The sequence below is a fragment of the Musca autumnalis genome, unplaced genomic scaffold (genome assembly GCF_047663935.1).
Source record: "Musca autumnalis isolate F117 unplaced genomic scaffold, ASM4766393v1 scaffold_61, whole genome shotgun sequence".
NCBI classification, from domain to species: Eukaryota; Metazoa; Arthropoda; class Insecta; order Diptera; family Muscidae; genus Musca; species Musca autumnalis.
The window spans coordinates 85,941-107,425 of record NW_027412211.1 but is presented as its reverse complement, the minus strand read 5'-3'; positions in this window follow the sequence as shown (position 1 = coordinate 107,425).

Genomic DNA, 21,485 nt, shown 5'->3' with positions numbered 1-21,485 from the left:
CCCAATACAAAAGTTCACCGGGCATGACTTTCCCAATACAAAAGTTCACCGGGCATGACTTTCCCAATACAAAAGTTCACCGGGCATGACTTTCCCAATACAAAAGTTCACCGGGCATCAATTTCCCAATACAAAAGTTCACCGGGCATGACTTTCCCAATACAAAAGTTCACCGGGCATGACTTTCCCAATACAAAAGTTCACCGGAGATGACTTTCCCAATACAAAAGTTCACCGGGCATGACTTTCCCAATACAAAAGTTCACCGGGCATGACTTTCCCAATACAAAAGTTCACCGGAGATGACTTTCCCAATACAAAAGTTCACCGGGCATGACTTTCCCAATACAAAAGTTCACCGGGCATGACTTTCCCAATACAAAAGTTCACCGGGCATGACTTTCCCAATACAAAAGTTCACCGGGCATGACTTTCCCAATACAAAAGTTCACCGGGCCTGACTTTCCCAATACAAAAGTTCACCGGGCATGACTTTCCCAATACAAAAGTTCACCGGGCATGACTTTCCCAATACAAAAGTTCACCGGGCCTGACTTTCCCAATACAAAAGTTCACCGGGCATGACTTTCCCAATACAAAAGTTCACCGGGCATGACTTTCCCAATACAAAAGTTCTCCGGGCATGACTTTCCCAATACAAAAGTTCACCGGGCATGACTTTCCCAATACAAAAGTTCACCGGGCATCACTTTCCCAATACAAAAGTTCACCGGGCATGACTTTCCCAATACAAAAGTTCACCCGGCATGACTTTCCCAATACAAAAGTTCACCGGAGATGACTTTCCCAATACAAAAGTTCACCGGGCATGACTTTCCCAATACAAAAGTTCACCGGGCATGACCTTCCCAATACAAAAGTTCACCGGAGATGACTTTCCCAATACAAAAGTTCACCGGGCTTGACTTTCCCAATACAAAAGTTCACCGGGCATGACTTTCCCAATACAAAAGTTCACCGGGCATGACTTTCCCAATACAAAAGTTCACCGGGCCTGACTTTCCCAATACAAAAGTTCACCGGGCATGAATTTTCCAATACAAAAGTTCACCGGGCATGACTTTCCCAATACAAAAGTTCACCGGGCATGACTTTCCCAATACAAAAGTTCACCGGGCATGACTTTCCCAATACAAAAGTTCACCGGGCCTGACTTTCCCAATACAAAAGTTCACCGGGCATGACTTTCCCAATACCAAAGTTCACCGGGCATGACTTTCCCAATACAAAAGTTCACCGGGCATGACTTTCCCAATACAAAAGTTCACCGGGCCTGACTTTCCCAACACAAAAGTTCACCGGGCATGACTTTCCCAATACAAAAGTTCACCGGGCATGACTTTCCCAATACAAAAGTTCACCGGGCCTGACTTTCCCAATACAAAAGTTCACCGGGCATGACTTTCCCAATACAAAAGTTCACCGGGCATGACTTTCCCAATACAAAAGTTCACCGGGCATGACTTTCCCAATACAAAAGTTCACCGGGCATGACTTTTCATACACAAATTTCACCGGGCATGACTTTCCCAATACAAAAGTTCACCGGGCATGACTTTCCCAATACAAAAGTTCACCGGGCATGACTTTCCCAATACAAAAGTTCACCGGAGATGACTTTCCCAATACAAAAGTTCACCGGGCATGACTTTCCCAATACAAAAGTTCACCGGGCATGACTTTCCCAATACAAAAGTTCACCGGGCATGACTTTCCCAATACAAAAGTTCACCGGGCCTGACTTTCCCAATACAAAAGTTCACCGGGCATGACTTTCCCAATACAAAAGTTCACCGGGCATGACTTTCCCAATACAAAAGTTCACCGGGCCTGACTTTCCCAATACAAAAGTTCACCGGGCATGACTTTCCCAATACAAAAGTTCACCGGGCATGACTTTCCCAATACAAAAGTTCACCGGGCATGACTTTCCCAATACAAAAGTTCACCGGGCATGACTTTTCATACACAAATTTCACCGGGCATGACTTTCCCAATACAAAAGTTCACCGGGCATGACTTTCCCAATACAAAAGTTCACCGGGTATGACTTTCCCAATACAAAAGTTCACCGGAGATGACTTTCCCAATACAAAAGTTCACCGGGCATGACTTTCCCAATACAAAAGTTCACCGGGCATGACTTTCCCAATACAAAAGTTCACCGGGCATGACTTTCCCAATACAAAAGTTCACCGGGAATGCATTTCCGAATACAAAAGTTCACCGGGCATGACTTTCCCAATACAAAAGTTCACCGGGCATGACTTTTCATACACAAATTTCACCGGGCATGACTTTCCCAATACAAAAGTTCACCGGGCATGACTTTTCCAATACAAAATTTTACCGGGCATGACTTTCCCAATACAAAAGTTCACCGGGCATGACTTTCCCAATACAAAAGTTCACCGGGCATGACTTTCCCAATACAAAAGTTCACCGGGCATGATTTTCCCAATACAAAAGTTCACCGGGCATGACTTTTCCCATACAAATTTCACCGGAGATGACTTTCCCAATACAAAAGTTCGCCGGGCATGACTTTCCCAATACAAAAGTTCACCGGGCGTGACTTTCCCAATACAAAAGTTCACCGGAGATGACTTTCCCAATACAAAAGTTCACCGGGCATGACTTTCCCAATACAAAAGTTCACCGGGCATGACTTTCCCAATACAAAAGTTCACCGGGCATGACTTTCCCAATACAAAAGTTGACCGGGCATGACTTTCCCAATACAAAAGTTCACCGGGCCTGACTCTCCCAATACAAAAGTTCACCGGGCATGACTTTCCCGATACAAAAGTTCACCGGGCATGACTTTTCCAATACAAAAGTTCACCGGGCTTGACTTTCCCAATACAAAAGTTCACCGGGCATGACTTTCCCAATACAAAAGTTCACAGGAGATGACTTTCCCAATACAAAAGTTCACCGGGCATGACTTTCCCAATACAAAAGTTCACCGGGCATGACTTTTCATACACAAATTTCACCGGGCATGACTTTCCCAATACAAAAGTTCACCGGGCATGACTTTCCCAATACAAAATTTTACCGGGCATGACTTTCCCAATACAAAAGTTCACCGGGCATGACTTTCCCAATACAAAAGTTCACCGGGCATGACTTTCCCAATACAAAAGTTCACCGGGCATGATTTTCCCAATACAAAAGTTCACCGGGCATGACTTTCCCAATACAAAAGTTCACCGGGCATGACTTTTCATACGCAAATTTCACCGGGCATGACTTTCCCAATACAAAAGTTCACCGGGCATGACTTTCCCAATACAAAAGTTCACCGGGCATGACTTTCCCAATACAAAAGTTCACCGGAGATGACTTTCCCAATACAAAAGTTCACCGGGCATGACTTTCTCAATACAAAAGTTCACCGGGCATGACTTTCCCAATACAAAAGTTCACCGGGCATGACTTTCCCAATACAAAAGTTCACCGGGAATGCATTTTCGAATACAAAAGTTCACCGGGCATGACTTTCCCAATACAAAAGTTCACCGGGCATGACTTTTCATACACAAATTTCACCGGGCATGACTTTCCTAATACAAAAGTTCACCGGGCATGACTTTCCCAATACAAAATTTTACCGGGCATGACTTGCCCAATACAAAAGTTCACCGGGCATGACTTTCCCAATACAAAAGTTCACCGGGCATGACTTTCCCAATACAAAAGTTCACCGGGCATGATTTTCCCAATACAAAAGTTCACCGGGCTTGACTTTTCCCATACAAATTTCACCGGAGATGACTTTCCCAATACAAAAGTTCGCCGGGCATGACTTTCCCAATACAAAAGTTCACCGGGCGTGACTTTCCCAATACAAAAGTTCACCGGAGATGACTTTCCCAATACAAAAGTTCATCGGGCATGACTTTCCCAATACAAAAGTTCACCGGGCATGACTTTCCCAATACAAAAGTTCACCGGGCATGACTTTCCCAATACAAAAGTTCACCGGGCATGGCTTTCCCAATACAAAAGTTCACCGGGCCTGACTCTCCCAATACAAAAGTTCACCGGGCATGACTTTCCCGATACAAAAGTTCACCGGGCATGACTTTTCCAATACAAAAGTTCACCGGGCTTGACTTTCCCAATACAAAAGTTCACCGGGCATGACTTTCCCAATACAAAAGTTCACCGGAGATGACTTTCCCAATACAAAAGTTCACCGGGCATGACTTTCCCAATACAAAAGTTCACCGGGCATGACTTTCCCAATACAAAAGTTCACCGGGCATGACTTTTCCAATACAAAAGTTCACCGGGCATGACTTTCCCAATACAAAAGTTCACCGGAGATGACTTTCCCAACACAAAAGTTCACCGGGCATGACTTTCCCAATACAAAAGTTCACCGGGCATGACTTTCCCAATACAAAAGTTCACCGGGCATGACTTACCCAATACAAAAGTTCACCGGGCATGACTTTCCCAATACAAAAGTTCACCGGGCATGACTTTCCCAATACAAAAGTTCACCGGGCATGACTTTCCCAATACAAAAGTTCACCGGGCATGGCTTTCCCAATACAAAAGTTCACCGGGCATGACTTTCCCAATACAAAAGTTCACCGGGCATGACTTTCCCAATACAAAAGTTCACCGGGCATGATTTTCCCAATACAAAAGTTCACCGGGCATGACTTTCCCAATACAAAAGTTCACCGGGCATGACTTTTCATACGCAAATTTCACCGGGCATGACTTTCCCAATACAAAAGTTCACCGGGCATGACTTTCCCAATACAAAAGTTCACCGGGCATGACTTTCCCAATACAAAAGTTCACCGGAGATGACTTTCCCAATACAAAAGTTCACCGGGCATGACTTTCTCAATACAAAAGTTCACCGGGCATGACTTTCCCAATACAAAAGTTCACCGGGCATGACTTTCCCAATACAAAAGTTCACCGGGAATGCATTTCCGAATACAAAAGTTCACCGGGCATGACTTTCCCAATACAAAAGTTCACCGGGCATGACTTTTCATACACAAATTTCACCGGGCATGACTTTCCTAATACAAAAGTTCACCGGGCATGACTTTCCCAATACAAAATTTTACCGGGCATGACTTGCCCAATACAAAAGTTCACCGGGCATGACTTTCCCAATACAAAAGTTCACCGGGCATGACTTTCCCAATACAAAAGTTCACCGGGCATGATTTTCCCAATACAAAAGTTCACCGGGCATGACTTTTCCCATACAAATTTCACCGGAGATGACTTTCCCAATACAAAAGTTCGCCGGGCATGACTTTCCCAATACAAAAGTTCACCGGGCGTGACTTTCCCAATACAAAAGTTCACCGGAGATGACTTTCCCAATACAAAAGTTCATCGGGCATGACTTTCCCAATACAAAAGTTCACCGGGCATGACTTTCCCAATACAAAAGTTCACCGGGCATGACTTTCCCAATACAAAAGTTCACCGGGCATGGCTTTCCCAATACAAAAGTTCACCGGGCCTGACTCTCCCAATACAAAAGTTCACCGGGCATGACTTTCCCGATACAAAAGTTCACCGGGCATGACTTTTCCAATACAAAAGTTCACCGGGCTTGACTTTCCCAATACAAAAGTTCACCGGGCATGACTTTCCCAATACAAAAGTTCACCGGAGATGACTTTCCCAATACAAAAGTTCACCGGGCATGACTTTCCCAATACAAAAGTTCACCGGGCATGACTTTCCCAATACAAAAGTTCACCGGGCATGACTTTTCCAATACAAAAGTTCACCGGGCATGACTTTCCCAATACAAAAGTTCACCGGAGATGACTTTCCCAACACAAAAGTTCACCGGGCATGACTTTCCCAATACAAAAGTTCACCGGGCATGACTTTCCCAATACAAAAGTTCACCGGGCATGACTTACCCAATACAAAAGTTCACCGGGCATGACTTTCCCAATACAAAAGTTCACCGGGCATGACTTTCCCAATACAAAAGTTCACCGGGCATGACTTTTCCCATACAAAAGTTCACCGGGCATGACTTTCCCAATACAAAAGTTCACCGGGCATGACTTTCCCAATACAAAAGTTCACCGTGCATGACTTTCCCAATACAAAAGTTCACCGGGCATGACTTTACCAATACAAAAGTTCACCGGGCATGACTTTCCCAATACAAAAGTTCACCGGGCCTGACTTTCCCAATACAAAAGTTCACCGGGCATGACTTTCCCAATACAAAAGTCCACCGGGCATGACTTTCCCAATACAAAAGTTCACCGGAGATGACTTTCCCAATACAAAAGTTCACCGGGCATGACTTTCCCAATACAAAAGTTCACCGGGCATGACTTTCCCAATACAAAAGTTTACCGGACATGACTTTCCCAATACAAAAGTTCACCGGGCATGACTTTCCCAATCCAAAAGTTCACCGGGCATGACTTTCCCAATACAAAAGTTCACCGGGCATGACTTTCCCAATACAAAAGTTCACCGGAGATGACTTTCCCAATACAAAAGTTCACCGGGCATGACTTTCCCAATACAAAAGTTCACCGGGCCTGACTTTCCCAATACAAAAGTTCACCGGGCATGACTTTCCCAATACAAAAGTTCACCGGGCATGACTTTCCCAATACAAAAGTTCACCGGGCATGACTTTCCCAATACAAAAGTTCACCGGAGATGACATTCCCAATACAAAAGTTCACCGGAGATGACTTTTCCCATACAAATTTCACCGGGCCTGATTTTCACAATACAAAAGTTCACCGGGCATGACTTTCCCAATACAAAAGTTCACCGGGCATGACTTTCCCAATACAAAAGTTCACCGGAGATGACTTTCCCAATACAAAAGTTCACCGGGCATGACTTTTCCCATACAAATTTCTCCGAAGATGACTTTTCCAATACAAAAGTTCACCGGGCATGACTTTCCCAATACAAAAGTTCACCGGAGATGACTTTGCCAATACAAAAGTTCACCGGAGATGACTTTTCCCATACAAATTTCACCGGGCATGACTTTCCCAATACAAAAGTTCACCGGAGATGACTTTTCCTATACAAAAGTTCACCGGGCATTACTTTCCCAATACAAAAGTTCACCGGAGATGACTTTCCCAATACAAAAGTTCACCGGGCATGACTTTCCCAATACAAAAGTTCACCGGAGATGACTTTCCAAATACAAAAGTTCACCGGGCATGACTTTCCCAATACAAATGTTCACCGGGTATGAATTTCCCAATACAAAAGTTCACCGGAGGTGACTTTCCCAATACAAAAGTTCACCGGGCATGACTTTCCCAATACAAAAGTTCACCGGGCATGACTTTCCCAATACAAAAGTTCACCGGGCATGACTTTCCCAATACAAAAGTTCACCGGGCATGACTTTCCCAATACAAAAGTTTACCGGGCATGACTTTCCCAATACAAAAGTTCACCGGGCATGACTTTCCCAATACAAAAGTTCGCCGGGCATGACTTTCCCAATACAAAAGTTCACCGGGCATGACTTTCCCAGTACAAAAGTTCACCGGGCATGACTTTCCCAATACAAAAGTTCACCGGGCATGACTTTCCCAATACAAAAGTTCACCGGGCATGACTTTCCCAATACAAAAGTTCACCGGAGATGATCTTCCCAATACAAAAGTTCACCGGGCATGACTTTCCCAATACAAAAGTTCACCGGGCATGACTTTCCCAATACAAAAGTTCACCGGGCATGACTTTCCCAATACAAAAGTTCACCGGGCATGACTTTCCCAATACAAAAGTTCACCGGAGATGACTTTCCCAATACAAAAGTTCACCGGGCATGACTTTTCCCATACAAATTTCACCGGAGATGACTTTCCCAATACAAAAGTTCACCGGGCATGACTTTCCCAATACAAAAGTTCACCGGAGATGGCTTTGCCAATACAAAAGTTCACCGGAGATGACTTTTCCCATACAAAAGTTCACCGGGCATGACGTTCCCAATACAAAAGTTCACCGGAGATGACTTTTCCCATACAAAAGTTCACCGGGCATGACTTTCCCAATACAAAAGTTCACCGGGCATGACTTTCCCAATACAAAAGTTCACCGGGCATGACTTTCCAAATACAAAAGTTCACCGGGCATGACTTTCCCAATACAAAAGTTCACCGGGCATGACTTTCCCAATACAAAAGTTCACCGGGCATGACTTTCCCAATACAAAGGTTCACCGGGCATGACTTTCCCAATACAAAAGTTCACCGGAGATGACTTTTCTCATACAAATTTCACCGGGCCTGACTTTCCCAATACAAAAGTTCACCGGGCATGACTTTCCCAATACAAAAGTTCACCGGGCATGACTTTCCCAATACAAAAGTTCACCGGGCATGACTTTCCCAATACAAAAGTTCACCGGGCATGACTTTTCCAATACAAAAGTTCACCGGGCCTGACTTTCCCAATACAAAAGTTCACCGGGCATGACTTTCCCAATACAAAAGTTCACCGGAGATGACTTTCCCAATACAAAAGTTCACCGGGCATGACTTTCCCAATACAAAACTTCACCGGAGATGACTTTCCCAATACAAAACTTCACCGGGCATGACTTTCCCAATACAAAAGTTCACCGGGCAGACTTTCCCAATACAAAAGTTCACCGGGCATGACTTTCCTAATACAAATGTTCACCGGGCATGACTTTCCCAATACAAAAGTTTACCGGGCATGACTTTCCCAATACAAAAGTTCACCGGGCATGACTTTCCCAATACAAAAGTTCACCGGGCATGACTTTCCCAATACAAAAGTTCACCGGGAATGACTTTCCCAATACAAAAGTTCACCGGGCATGACTTTCCCAATACAAAAGTTCACCGGGCATGACTTTCCCAATACAAAAGTTCACCGGGCATGACTTTCCCAATACAAAAGTTCACCGGGCCTGACTTTCCCAATACAAAAGTTCACCGGGCATGACTTTCCCAATACAAAATTCACCGGGCATGACTTTCCCAATACAAAAGTTCACCGGGCATGACTTTCCCAATACAAAAGTTCACCGGGCATGACTTTCCCAATACAAAAGTTCACCGGGCATGACTTTCCCAATACAAAAGTTCACCGGGCATGACTTTCCCAATACAAAAGTTCACCGGGCCTGACTTTCCCAATACAAAAGTTCACCGGGCATGACTTTCCCAATACAAAATTCACCGGGTATGACTTTCCCAATACAAAAGTTCACCGGGCATGACTTTCCCAATACAAAAGTTCACCGGGCATGACTTTCCCAATACAAAAGTTCACCGGGCATGACTTTCCCAATACAAAAGTTCACCGGGCATGACTTTCCCAATACAAAAGTTCACCGGGCCTGACTTTCCCAATACAAAAGTTCACCGGGCATGACTTTCCCAATACAAAAGTTCACCGGGCATGACTTTCCCAATACAAAAGTTCGCCGGAGATGACTTTCCCAATACAAAAGTTCACCGGGCATGACTTTCCCAATACAAAAGTTCACCGGGCATGACTTTCCCAATACAAAAGTTCACCGGAGATGACTTTCCCAATACAAAAGTTCACCGGGCATGACTTTCCCAATACAAAAGTTCACCGGAGATGACTTTCCCAATACAAAAGTTCACCGGGCATGACTTTCCCAATACAAAAGTTCACCGGGCATGACTTTCCCAATACAAAAGTTCACCGGGCATAACTTTCCAAATACAAAAGTTCACCGGGCATGACTTTCCCAATACAAAAGTTCACCGGGCCTGACTTTCCCAATACAAAAGTTCACCGGGCATGACTTTCCCAATACAAAAGTTCACCGGGCATGACTTTACCAATACAAAAGTTCACCGGAGATGACTTTCCCAATACAAAAGTTCCCATACAAAAGTTCACCGGGCATGACTTTCCCAATACAACAGTTCACCGGAGATGACTTTCCCAATACAAAAGTTCACCGGAGATGACTTTCCCAATACAAAAGTTCGCCGGGCATGACTTTCCCAATACAAAAGTTCACCGGGCATGACTTTCCCAATACAAAAGTTCACCGTGCATGACTTTCCCAATACAAAAGTTCACCGGGCATGAATTTCCCAATACAAAAGTTCACCGGGCATGACTTTCCCAATACAAAAGTTCGCCGGGCATGACTTTCCCAATACAAAAGTTCACCGGGCATGACTTTCCCAATACAAAAGTTCACCGGGCATGACTTTTCCCATACAAAAGTTCACCGGAGATGACTTTCCCAATACAAAAGTTCACCGGGCATGACTTTCCCAATACAAAAGTTCACCGGGCATGACTTTCCCAATACAAAAGTTCACCGGAGATGACTTTCCCAATACAAAAGTTCACCGGGCATGACTTTCCCAATACAAAAGTTCACCGGGCATGACTTTCCCGATACAAAAGTTCACCGGGCATGACTTTTCTAATACAAAAGTTCACCGGGCTTGACTTTCCCAATACAAAAGTTCACCGGGCATGACTTTTCCAATACAAAAGTTCACCGGGCATGACTTTCCCAATACAAAAGTTCACCGGAGATGACTTTCCCAACACAAAAGTTCACCGGGCATGATTTTCCCAATACAAAAGTTTACCGGGCATGACTTTTCCCATACAAAAGTTCACCGGGCATGACTTTCCCAACACAAAAGTTCACCGGGCATGACTTTCCCAATACAAAAGTTCACCGGGCATGACTTTTCCCATACAAAAGTTCACCGGGCATGACTTTCCCAATACAAAAGTTCACCGGGCATGACTTTCCCAATACAAAAGTTCACCGGGCATGACTTTCCCAATACAAAAGTTCACCGTGCATGACTTTCCCAATACAAAAGTTCACCGGGCATGACTTTCCCAATACAAAAGTTCACCGGGCATGACTTTCCCAATACAAAAGTTCACCGGGCCTGACTTTCCCAATACAAAAGTTCACCGGGCATGACTTTCCCAATACAAAATTCACCGGGTATGACATTCCCAATACAAAAGTTCACCGGGCATGACTTTCCCAATACAAAAGTTCACCGGGCATGACTTTCCCAATACAAAAGTTCACCGGGCATGACTTTCCCAATACAAAAGTTCACCGGGCATGACTTTCCCAATACAAAAGTTCACCGGGCCTGACTTTCCCAATACAAAAGTTCACCGGGCATGACTTTCCCAATACAAAAGTTCACCGGGCATGACTTTCCCAATACAAAAGTTCACCGGAGATGACTTTCCCAATACAAAAGTTCACCGGGCATGACTTTCCCAATACAAAAGTTCACCGGGCATGACTTTCCCAATACAAAAGTTCACCGGAGATGACTTTCCCAATACAAAAGTTCACCGAGCATGACTTTCCCAATACAAAAGTTCACCGGAGATGACTTTCCCAATACAAAAGTTCACCGGGCATGACTTTCCCAATACAAAAGTTCACCGGGCATGACTTTCCCAATACAAAAGTTCACCGGGCATAACTTTCCAAATACAAAAGTTCACCGGGCATGACTTTCCCAATACAAAAGTTCACCGGGCCTGACTTTCCCAATACAAAAGTTCACCGGGCATGACTTTCCCAACACAAAAGTTCACCGGGCATGACTTTACCAATACAAAAGTTCACCGGAGATGACTTTCCCAATACAAAAGTTCCCATACAAAAGTTCACCGGGCATGACTTTCCCAATACAACAGTTCACCGGAGATGACTTTCCCAATACAAAAGTTCACCGGAGATGACTTTCCCAATACAAAAGTTCGCCGGGCATGACTTTCCCAATACAAAAGTTCACCGGGCATGACTTTCCCAATACAAAAGTTCACCGTGCATGACTTTCCCAATACAAAAGTTCACCGGGCATGAATTTCCCAATACAAAAGTTCACCGGGCATGACTTTCCCAATACAAAAGTTCGCCGGGCATGACTTTCCCAATACAAAAGTTCACCGGGCATGACTTTCCCAATACAAAAGTTCATCGGGCATGACTTTTCCCATACAAAAGTTCACCGGAGATGACTTTCCCAATACAAAAGTTCACCGGGCATGACTTTCCCAATACAAAAGTTCACCGGGCATGACTTTCCCAATACAAAAGTTCACCGGAGATGACTTTCCCAATACAAAAGTTCACCGGGCATGACTTTCCCAATACAAAAGTTCACCGGGCATGACTTTCCCGATACAAAAGTTCACCGGGCATGACTTTTCCAATACAAAAGTTCACCGGGCTTGACTTTCCCAATACAAAAGTTCACCGGGCATGACTTTTCCAATACAAAAGTTCACCGGGCATGACTTTCCCAATACAAAAGTTCACCGGAGATGACTTTCCCAACACAAAAGTTCACCGGGCATGATTTTCCCAATACAAAAGTTTACCGGGCATGACTTTTCCCATACAAAAGTTCACCGGGCATGACTTTCCCAACACAAAAGTTCACCGGGCATGACTTTCCCAATACAAAAGTTCACCGGGCATGACTTTTCCCATACAAAAGTTCACCGGGCATGACTTTCCCAATACAAAAGTTCACCGGGCATGACTTTCCCAATACAAAAGTTCACCGGGCATGACTTTCCCAATACAAAAGTTCACCGGAGATGACTTTCCCAATTCAAAAGTTCACCGGGCATGACTTTCCCAATACAAAAGTTCACCGGGCATGACTTTCCCAATACAAAAGTTCACCGGACATGACTTTCCCAATACAAAAGTTCACCGGGCATGACTTTCCCAATACAAAAGTTCACCGGGCATGACTTTCCCAATACAAAAGTTCACCGGGCATGACTTTCCCAATACAAAAGTTCACCGGAGATGACTTTCCCAATACAAAAGTTCACCGGGCATGACTTTCCCAATACAAAAGTTCACCGGGCCTGACTTTCCCAATACAAAAGTTCACCGGGCATGACTTTCCCAATACAAAAGTTCACCGGGCATGACTTTCCCAATACAAAAGTTCACCGGAGATGACATTCCCAATACAAAAGTTCACCGGAGATGACTTTTCCCATACAAATTTCACCGGGCCTGATTTTCACAATACAAAAGTTCTCCGGGCATGACTTTCCCAATACAATAGTTCCCATACAAAAGTTCACCGGGCATGACTTTCCCAATACAAAAGTTCACCGGAGATGACTTTCCCAATACAAAAGTTCCCATACAAAAGTTCACCGGGCATGACTTTCCCAATACAAAAGTTCACCGGAGATGACTTTCCCAATACAAAAGTTCACCGGAGATGACTTTCCCAATACAAAAGTTCGCCGGGCATGACTTTCCCAATACAAAAGTTCACCGGGCATGACTTTCCCAATACAAAAGTTCACCGTGCATGACTTTCCCAATACAAAAGTTCACCGGGCATGACTTTCCCAATACAAAAGTTCACCGGGCATGACTTACCCAATACAAAAGTTCGCCGGGCATGACTTTCCCAATACAAAAGTTCACCGGGCATGACTTTCCCAATACAAAAGTTCACCGGGCATGACTTTTCCCATACAAAAGTTCACCGGAGATGACTTTCCCAATACAAAAGTTCACCGGGCATGACTTTCCCAATACAAAAGTTCACCGGGCATGACTTTCCCAATACAAAAGTTCACCGGAGATGACTTTCCCAATACAAAAGTTCACCGGAGATGACTTTCCCAATACAAAAGTTCACCGGGCATGACTTTCCCGATACAAAAGTTCACCGGGCATGACTTTCCCAATACAAAAGTTCACCGGAGATGACTTTCCCAATACAAAAGTTCACCGGGCATGACTTTCCCAATACAAAAGTTCACCGGGCATGACTTTCCCAATACAAAAGTTCACTGGGCATGACTTTCCCCATACAAAAGTTCACCGGAGATGACTTTCCCAATACAAAAGTTCACCGGGCATGACTTTCCCAATACAAAAGTTCACCGGAGATGACTTTCCCAATACAAAAGTTCACCGGGCATGACTTTTCCAATACAAAAGTTCACCGGGCATGACTTTCCCAATACAAAAGTTCACCGGCATGACTTTCCCAATACAAAAGTTCACTGGGCATGACTTTCCCCATACAAAAGTTCACCGGAGATGACTTTCCCAATACAAAAGTTCACCGGGCATGACTTTTCCCAATACAAAAGTTCACCGGAGATGACTTTCCCAATACAAAAGTTCACCGGGCATGACTTTCCCAATACAAAAGTTCACCGGGCATGACTTTCCCAATACAAAAGTTCACCGGGCATGACTTTTCCAATACAAAAGTTCACCGGGCATGACTTTCCCAATACAAAAGTTCACCGGAGATGACTTTCCAACACAAAAGTTCACCGGGCATGACTTTCCCAATACAAAGTTCACCGGGCATGACTTTCCCAATACAAAAGTTCACCGGGCATGACTTTCCCAATACAAAAGTTCACCGGGCATGACTTTCCCAATACAAAAGTTCACCGGGCATGACTTTCCCAATACAAAAGTTCACCGGGCATGACTTTCCCAATACAAAAGTTCGCCGGGCATGACTTTCCAATACAAAAGTTCACCGGGCATGACTTTTCCAATACAAAAGTTCACCGGCATGACTTTTCCCATACAAAAGTTCACCGGAGATGACTTTCCCAATACAAAAGTTCACCGGGCATGACTTTCCCAATACAAAAGTTCACCGGGCATGACTTTCCCAATACAAAAGTTCACCGGAGATGACTTTCCCAATACAAAAGTTCACCGGGCATGACTTTCCCAATACAAAAGTTCACCGGGCATGACTTTCCCAATACAAAAGTTCACTGGGCATGACTTTCCCCATACAAAAGTTCACCGGAGATGACTTTCCCAATACAAAAATTCACCGGGCATGACTTTCCCAATACAAAAGTTCACCGGAGATGACTTTCCCAATACAAAAGTTCACCGGGCATGACTTTCCCGATACAAAAGTTCACCGGGCATGACTTTTCCAATACAAAAGTTCACCGGGCTTGACTTTCCCAATACAAAAGTTCACCGGGCATGACTTTCCCAATACAAAAGTTCACCGGAGATGACTTTCCCGATACAAAAGTTCACCGGGCATGACTTTTCCAATACAAAAGTTCACCGGGCTTGACTTTCCCAATACAAAAGTTCACCGGGCTTGACTTTCCCAATACAAAAGTTCACCGGGCCTGACTTTCCCAATACAAAAGTTCACCGGGCATGACTTTCCCAATACAAAAGTTCACCGGGCATGACTTTACCAATACAAAAGTTCACCGGAGATGACTTTCCCAATACAAAAGTTCACATGGCATGACTTTCCCGATACAAAAGTTCACCGGGCATGACTTTTCCAATACAAAAGTTCACCGGGATTGACTTTCCCAATACAAAAGTTCACCGGGCCTGACTTTCCCAATACAAAAGTTCACCGGGCATGACTTTCCCAATACAAAAGTTCACCGGGCATGACTTTACCAATACAAAAGTTCACCGGAGATGACTTTCCCAATACAAAAGTTCACCGGGCATGACTTTCCCAATACAAAAGTTCACCGGAGATGACTTTCCCAATACAAAAGTTCACCGGAGATGACTTTCCCAATACAAAAGTTCGCCGGGCATGACTTTCCCAATACAAAAGTTCACCGGGCATGACTTTCCCAATACAAAAGTTCACCGTGCATGACTTTCCCAATACAAAAGTTCACCGGGCATGACTTTCCCAATACAAAAGTTCACCGGGCATGACTTTCCCAATACAAAAGTTCGCCGGGCATGACTTTCCCAATACAAAAGTTCACCGGGCATGACTTTCCCAATACAACAGTTCACCGGGCATGACTTTTCCCATACAAAAGTTCACCGGAGATGACTTTCCCAATACAAAAGTTCACCGGGCATGACTTTCCCGATACAAAAGTTCACCGGGCATGACTTTCCCAATACAAAAGTTCACCGGAGATGACTTTCCCAATACAAAAGTTCACCGGGCATGACTTTCCCAATACAAAAGTTCACCGGGCATGACTTTCCCAATACAAAAGTTCACTGGGCATGACTTTCCCCATACAAAAGTTCACCGGAGATGACTTTCCCAATACAAAAGTTCACCGGGCATGACTTTCCCAATACAAAAGTTCACCGGAGATGACTTTCCCAATACAAAAGTTCACCGGGCATGACTTTCCCGATACAAAAGTTCACCGGGCATGACTTTCCCAATACAAAAGTTCACCGGGCATGACTTTCCCAATACAAAAGTTCACCGGGCATGACTTTCCCAATACAAAAGTTCACCGGGCATGACTTTCCCAATACAAAAGTTCACTGGGCATGACTTTCCCCATACAACAGTTCACCGGAGATGACTTTCCCAATACAAAAGTTCACCGGGCATGACTTTCCCAATACAAAAGTTCACCGGAGATGATTTTCCCAATACAAAAGTTCACCGGGCATGACTTTCCCGATACAAAAGTTCACCGGGCATGACTTTTCCAATACAAAAGTTCACCGGGCTTGACTTTCCCAATACAAAAGTTCACCGGGCATGACTTTCCCAATACAAAAGTTCACCGGAGATGACTTTCCCAATACAAAAGTTCACCGGGCATGACTTTCCCAATACAAAAGTTCACCGGGCATGACTTTCCCAATACAAAAGTTCACCGGGCATGACTTTTCCAATACAAAAGTTCACCGGGCATGACTTTCCCAATACAAAAGTTCACCGGAGATGACTTTCCCAACAGAAAAGTTCACCGGGCATGACTTTCCCAATACAAAAGTTCACCGGGCATGATTTTACCAATACAAAAGTTCACCGGAGATGCCTTTCCCAATACAAAAGCTCCCATACAAAAGTTCACCGGCCATGACTTTACCAATACAAAAGTTCACCGGAGATGCCTTTCCCAATACAAAAGTTCCCATACAAAAGTTCACCGGCCATGACTTTCCCAATACAAAAGTTCACCGGAGATGACTTTCCCAATACAAAAGTTCACCGGACATGACTTTCCCAATACAAAAGTTCACCGGGCATGACTTTTCCCATACAAAAGTTCACCGGGCATGACTTTCCCAATACAAAAGTTCACCGGGCATGACTTTACCAATACAAAAGTTCACCGGAGATGACTTTCCCAACAGAAAAGTTCACCGGGCATGACTTTCCCAATACAAAAGTTCACCGGAGATGACTTTCCCAAAACAAAAGTTCACCGGAGATGACTTTCCCAATACAAAAGTTCACCGGAGATGACTTTCCCAATACAAAAGTTCACCGGGCATGACTTTCCCGATACAAAAGTTCACCGGGCATGACTTTTCCAATACAAAAGTTCACCGGGCATGACTTTACCAATACAAAAGTTCACCGGGCATGACTTTCCCAATACAAAAGTTCACCGGAGATGACTTTCCCAATACAAAAGTTCACCTGGCATGACTTTCCCAATTCAAAAGTTCACCGGGCATGACTTTCCCAATACAAAAGTTCACTGGGCATGACTTTCCCCATACAAAAGTTCACCGGAGATGACTTTCCCAATACAAAAGTTCACCGGGCATGACTTTCCCAATACAAAAGTTCACCGGAGATGACTTTCCCAATACAAAAGTTCACCGGGCATGACTTTCCCGATACAAAAGTTCACAGGGCATGACTTTTCCAATACAAAAGTTCACCGGGCTTGACTTTCCCAATACAAAAGTTCACCGGGCATGACTTTCCCAATACAAAAGTTCACCGGAGATGACTTTCCCAATACAAAAGTTCACCGGGCATGACTTTCCCAATACAAAAGTTCACCGGGCATGACTTTCCCAATACAAAAGTTCACCGGGCATGACTTTTCCAATACAAAAGTTCACCGGGCATGACTTTCCCAATACAAAAGTTCACCGGGCATGACTTTCCCAATACAAAAGTTCACCGGGCATGACTTTTCCCATACAAAAGTTCACCGGGCATGACTTTCCCAATACAAAAGTTCACCGGGCATGACTTTCCCAATACAAAAGTTCACCGGGCATGACTTTCCCAATACAAAAGTTCACCGTGCATGACTTTCCCAATACAAAAGTTCACCGGGCATGACTTTCCCAATACAAAAGTTCACCGGGCATGACTTTCCCAATACAAAAGTTCACCGGGCCTGACTTTCCCAATACAAAAGTTCGCCGGGCATGACTTTCCCAATACAAAAGTTTACCGGGCATGACTTTCCCAATACAAAAGTTCACCGGGCATGACTTTTCCAATACCAAAGTTCACCGGGCATGACTTTTCCCATACAAAAGTTCACCGGAGATGACTTTCCCAATACAAAAGTTCACCGGGCATGACTTTCCCAATACAAAGGTTCACCGGGCATGACTTTCCCAATACAAAAGTTCACCGAAGATGACTTTCCCAATACAAAAGTTCACCGGGCATGACTTTCCCAATACAAAAGTTCACCGGGCATGAATTTCCCAATACAAAAGTTCACCGGGCATGACTTTCCCAATACAAAAGTTCGCCGGGCATGACTTTCCCAATACAAAAGTTCACCGGGCATGACTTTCCCAATACAAAAGTTCACCGGAGATGACTTTCCCAATACAAAAGTTCACCGGACATGACTTTCCCAATACAAAAGTTCACCGGAGATGACTTTCCCAATACAAAAGTTCACCGGGCATGACTTTTCCAGTACAAAAGATCACCGCTCATGACTTTCCCAATACAAATGTTCACCGGGCATGACTTTCCCAATACAAAAGTTCACCGGAGATGACTTTCCCAATACAAAAGTTCACCTGGCATGACTTTCCCAATTCAAAAGTTCACCGGGCATGACTTTCCCAATACAAAAGTTCACTGGGCATGACTTTCCCCATACAAAAGTTCACCGGAGATGACTTTCCCAATACAAAAGTTCACCGGGCATGACTTTCCCAATACAAAAGTTCACCGGAGATGACTTTCCCAATACAAAAGTTCACCGGGCATGACTTTCCCGATACAAAAGTTCACCGGGCATGACTTTTCCAATACAAAAGTTCACCGGGCTTGACTTTCCCAATACAAAAGTTCACCGGGCATGACTTTCCCAATACAAAAGTTCACCGGAGATGACTTTCCCAATACAAAAGTTCACCGGGCATGACTTTCCCAATACAAAAGTTCACCGGGCATGACTTTCCCAATACAAAAGTTCACCGGGCATGACTTTTCCAATACAAAAGTTCACCGGGCATGACTTTCCCAATACAAAAGTTCACCGGGCATGACTTTCCCAATACAAAAGTTCACCGGGCATGACTTTTCCCATACAAAAGTTCACCGGGCATGACTTTCCCAATACAAAAGTTCACCGGGCATGACTTTCCCAATACAAAAGTTCACCGGGCATGACTTTCCCAATACAAAAGTTCACCGTGCATGACTTTCCCAATACAAAAGTTCACCGGGCATGACTTTCCCAATACAAAAGTTCACCGGGCATGACTTTCCCAATACAAAAGTTCACCGGGCCTGACTTTCCCAATACAAAAGTTCGCCGGGCATGACTTTCCCAATACAAAAGTTTACCGGGCATGACTTTCCCAATACAAAAGTTCACCGGGCATGACTTTTCCAATACCAAAGTTCACCGGGCATGACTTTTCCCATACAAAAGTTCACCGGAGATGACTTTCCCAATACAAAAGTTCACCGGGCATGACTTTCCCAATACAAAGGTTCACCGGGCATGACTTTCCCAATACAAAAGTTCACCGAAGATGACTTTCCCAATACAAAAGTTCACCGGGCATGACTTTCCCAATACAAAAGTTCACCGGGCATGAATTTCCCAATACAAAAGTTCACCGGGCATGACTTTCCCAATACAAAAGTTCGCCGGGCATGACTTTCCCAATACAAAAGTTCACCGGGCATGACTTTCCCAATACAAAAGTTCACCGGAGATGACTTTCCCAATACAAAAGTTCACCGGACATGACTTTCCCAATACAAAAGTTCACCGGAGATGACTTTCCCAATACAAAAGTTCACCGGGCATGACTTTTCCAGTACAAAAGATCACCGCTCATGACTTTCCCAATACAAATGTTCACCGGGCATGACTTTCCCAATACAAAAGTTCACCGGGCATGACTTTCCCAATACAAAAGTTCACCGGGCATGACTTTCCCAATACAAAAGTTCACCGGGTCTGACTTTCCCAATACAAAAGTTCCCCGGGCATGACTTTCCCAATACAAAAGTTCACCGGGCATGACTTTCCCAATAAAAAAGTTCACCGGGCATGACTTTCCCAATACAAAAGTTCACCGGAGATGACTTTGCCAATACAAAAGTTCACCGGGCATGACTTTCCCAATACAAAAGTTCACCGGGCATGACTTTCCCAATACAAAAGTTCACCGGGCATGACTTTCCCAATACAAAAGTTCACCGGGCATGACTTTCCCAATACAAAAGTTCACCGGAGATGACTTTCCCAATACAAAAGTTCACCGGGCATGACTTTCCCAATACAAAAGTTCACCGGGCCTGAGTTTCCCAATACAAAAGTTCCCAATACAAAAGTTCACCGGGCATGACTTTCCCAATACAAAAGTTCACCGGGCATGAGTTTCCCAATACAAAAGTTCACCGGGCATGACTTTCCCAATACAAAAGTTCACCGGAGATGACTTTCCCAATACAAAAGTTCACCTGGCATGACTTTCCCAATACAAAAGTTCACCGGGCATGACTTTCCCAATACAAAAGTTCACTGGGCATGACTTTCCCCATACAAAAGTTCACCGGAGATGACTTTCCCAATACAAAAGTTCACCGGAGATGACTTTCCCAATACAAAAGTTCACCGGGCATGACTTTCCCGATACAAAAGTTCACCGGGCATGACTTTTCCAATACAAAAGTTCACCGGGCTTGACTTTCCCAATACAAAAGTTCACCGGGCATGACTTTTCCCATGCAAAAGTTCACCGGGCATGACTTTCCCAATACAAAAGTTCACCGGGCATGACTTTCCCAATACAAAAGTTCACCGGGCATGACTTTACCAATACAAAAGTTCACCGGAGATGCCTTTCCCAATACAAAAGTTCCCATACAAAAGTTCACCGGCCATGACTTTCCCAATACAAAAGTTCACCGGAGATGACTTTCCCAATACAAAAGTTCACCGGAGATGACTTTCCCAATACAAAAGTTCGCCGGGCATGACTTTCCCAATACAAAAGTTCACCGGGCATGACTTTCCCAATACAAAAGTTCACCGTGCATGACTTTCCCAATACAAAAGTTCACCGGGCATGACTTTCCCAATACAAAAGTTCACCGGGCATGACTTTCCCAATACAAAAGTTCGCCGGGCATGACTTTCCCAATACAAAAGTTCACCGGGCATGTCTTTCGCAATACAAAAGTTCACCGGGCATGACTTTTCCCATA